At 36.1% G+C, this 3,486-nt stretch overlaps 1 long non-coding RNA gene across 1 annotated transcript; it reads left to right on the plus strand.

Annotated features, from left to right (window-relative positions):
• The first annotated feature begins 681 nt into the window (after nucleotides 1-681).
• LOC149753631 (uncharacterized) lies at nucleotides 682-1,222 on the plus strand. The gene is made up of 2 exons (XR_016400410.1): nucleotides 682-753; nucleotides 842-1,222. It is a non-coding gene; the product is annotated as an uncharacterized LOC149753631 (long non-coding RNA).
• Nucleotides 1,223-3,486: the final 2,264 nt, after the last annotated feature.

The following is a 3,486-nucleotide window of genomic DNA, read 5'->3' on the forward strand; positions in this document are numbered from 1 at the left end:
TTATTAGAACCCTAGTACATAGAACTAGATTATGCCAAATATTTATACCATATAGCCAGATATGCCTCCTATCATCATTTTCGTACAACCTTGTCCTCCCCCGCCCCCTCTAGAAAAAAAAAACAATTCAGTGAATTGTAACCTCTTCCATAATTTGCAAAAGGTTACTTATAATAAAGAATGAAAGAAAGAAACAAATCAATGAATTGTTACTTCTTTCTTAATTTACAAAAGGCTACTCATAACAGAGAATGAAAAAAAAGAAACAAATCAATGAATCGAAACATCTTCCCTAATTTGCAAAACAATTACTTATATCCTCTCTCTCTTTGGATGTGTTATCCAACTCATCTTGACAACCATGGGCAAGGTCACCCCTCACCTCATCTTCACTCTCACTCTTCTCTTAATTACCTTGCCGGTGAGAAGTGGTACTCCAAAAAAAATAAATCAATGAATTGAAATGTCTTCCTTAATTTTCAAAAGGATTATTTATAATAGAGAATGAAAAAAATGAAACAAATAAATAAATTGTAACTTCTTCCCATATTTGCGAAAGGTTATATATAATAGAGAATGAAAAAAACAAACAAACAATGAATCAAAACTTCTTCCTTAATTTGCAAAATGATTACATATACCCTCTCTCCCTCTCTGGATGTGTTATCCAACACATCTTGACAACCATGGGCAAGGTCACCCCTCACCTCGTCTTCACTCTCGTTCTTCTCTTAATTATCTTGCCTGTGAGAGGTGATCCTCCTTTAAATCACAGTCAGTCCTTTCTATTCTTTTCTTACTCGCTAACTCACTAATCTTTTACAACCCACATGCAAAGCAGGAGATGTTGCTGCCTTCGAGCCGCAACCGAGAATCAAATATCTACCGCCCGGCATGGTCAAGGGCGATGCCGAATCTCAATGCGGAACGTGCAAGTGCTGCGCTACCAACAACCCCAATAACTGTTCAAATATGCAGTGCTGCTACCACGTCGAATGCGGCTATGTCGGCCAGCCTGATGTCGAATGCAACATGGTGATCGACGCCTGCAACTGTAACTCATGTGGTTGATCCTTCTAAATACATTAGGATAGAATAAATTTAGTAATTGAATAAATTAAGTAGCTGGCACGGGCGAACAAGTTTGAGCGTGTTGATTGGATTCTCCTGTGGTACATGTTTTGGAATTGCAATTTAATAAAGCATAGCTACCTTAAGTTTTCGCTCTTCCTATTAGCCTTCTTTATACCCAGGTTCCTGTTACGTTCTTGATTGAATTCTAAGGAATATATACGCATGGGTGGCTTGCATTTTTATCAAAGAAAGTAGAAAAATTTGTCTAGGGAGATCTTATTTCATGTGCAATCTAGAGAGATATTAGAAAGGGAGAAGGAGATGAAGAAATATTTACAACATTTGCAGCAAAATTTCATAGATTGGCTCCCTATTTTTTAATCTACACAGCAGATCCATATTTGATACTCTAATCTACAAGCAGATATTCAACTTTTGGATTTGAAAAAAATATTTTGGAAGGTAATTCTGAAGTAGATCATGCATGATTGGTTGGCCAATCCTTGAATGTGATCCCCATATCGATACAGCTTCAAACATAAAGATCTAGAGGTTATGATAAAAGAATTAGGTGAAATGGAGTAAGGCAATCTTAAAGTACATGCAAGACACAACAATTTTATGAGTAAAATTTCTACAGAGACTGCAAATTTTGTTAGGATTGTCAAAACCTCTGACACCACCGGTCGGGACTCAGGAAAGAATTCAGAGGCATTCGAATATGTGAAGTTGAGCTTCTTTCTTTCATAATTTGTCTGATGATGACGATCAGGTCTATATGAATATTCTATCACTCATTCTGTGGCTCTAGTGACATTATGAGCGTTTTGTAGTGAACTAGCTAGCTCTACTATGATGATGCAATTGTTGATGTCATTTCTCTTGCCACCAACAACAATCTTCCTAAGGCGAAATTTTTAGTCGGACTAGGTCCACAAATTCAACGTCAAGTTGGCAAGCCAACCAACTGTGAGGCAGTATACACAAACGCGGTGTGTATCGCACTCTTTTTCTTTTTGTTTGTCTTTGTTCATGTTGCTTTGTGCATGTCCTTCTGAAATAATCATAGGAAGCGTATTATTTCAGAACATATTCAGTAAAATACCTGGCATAATCGGGTTATACGTGGCAGGTTCCAACAAAGAAATAAGGTGAACTCTTTCATTCCAATAAAAGCTAAAGACTAATGAGATAAACTCCGTTAGCCCCTATTGCATCAAAATAGAGAGAGAGAGAGAGAGAGAGAGAGGGAGAATGCTTGTATTCTTTTAATTCGATAAAGTGATTGATATGTAGCTATATATGAATCTTTTATCAAAAGATGTTTCATTGCATGTTCTTAATGTTAGATGCATAATGTGAGAAAATCTTTCTTTCTCAAAAATATTTCTTAAATTAACTTTTCCATTAAGAGGAAAAGCAAAAGGGGGAATTATGATTTAATGAGCCTTCAACTTGACCATTATTTTGATTCTAACTGTTCATTATGTTTCTTTTTTAGTTTTTTTTTTCTTCAAACTGATAGTTGTAAGAGTATGAATCCATGGGGTGACGGCAACCGACGAATGTGGTGGGCACTCTCACCATTTTTGAATCAGAGAGAGAGAGAGAGAGAGAGCAGCACGCGGATGAGTGGGGTAAGCTGGCCTTAAGCCAAAATATTATGTAGACTAATGCCGAGAGTGGAAATTGGTTCATGACTAATTGGGTTGGTAAGACTAAGGGAAGTCTAGATCATTTTTAACAAACCTCTTATTAATTTTCTGAAACTATATTATCTAGAAAAGTAAAATAGACTTTTATTTTTGATGAATACAATAAGTTCCTTAATACGTAATTGAGATATGATTAGTACACATTCATTAAATATATAGTTGAAGAATGTATGGGATCTTAAGGTGCGCTTAGCAACATTTTCACAATTTCTGTGAGTCAACGAAATTATTTTGGTCCAAGCAATTTCATGCATGGAAGCAATGTCGGATGAGAATTATCAAAATATCTTGATCTGCTTTTCTTTTTCTTTTTCATTCTCTTTTCGTGAAAGAAGTCCAAGGAAAAGTTCGTTCCTTTGATATTAATTGAACTCATATATAACGAGCATATAGGATGAAACCATATCCTTGGTGGCGCAAATCCAAGGGGGCATGCAACAATCACTATGGGCCTCTCCATATACACTGCACTATCCTGCCTGTTTGGTCTGGATTCCAAACAGACAAAATGAGGACTTGTTATCTCTGCAATCCTACCATTATATAATTTTCAATTTTCTGCTTTTATTTGTTTTGTAATGTGTATTAACCGCATTCGGCGAACTTTCTTTGGAAAGTGATTTAAGAGGATCATCGAGTCTCATTTTAACCACTGCAAGTATTCAGGAGGATCACTAAACTCGATGTATATTATTTT

This window comes from Phoenix dactylifera, chromosome 4 (assembly GCF_051530095.1).
Source record: "Phoenix dactylifera cultivar Ajwa chromosome 4, Ajwa_hap1_PhDact_Kaust_v1.1, whole genome shotgun sequence".
Lineage (NCBI taxonomy): Eukaryota > Viridiplantae > Streptophyta > Magnoliopsida > Arecales > Arecaceae > Phoenix > Phoenix dactylifera.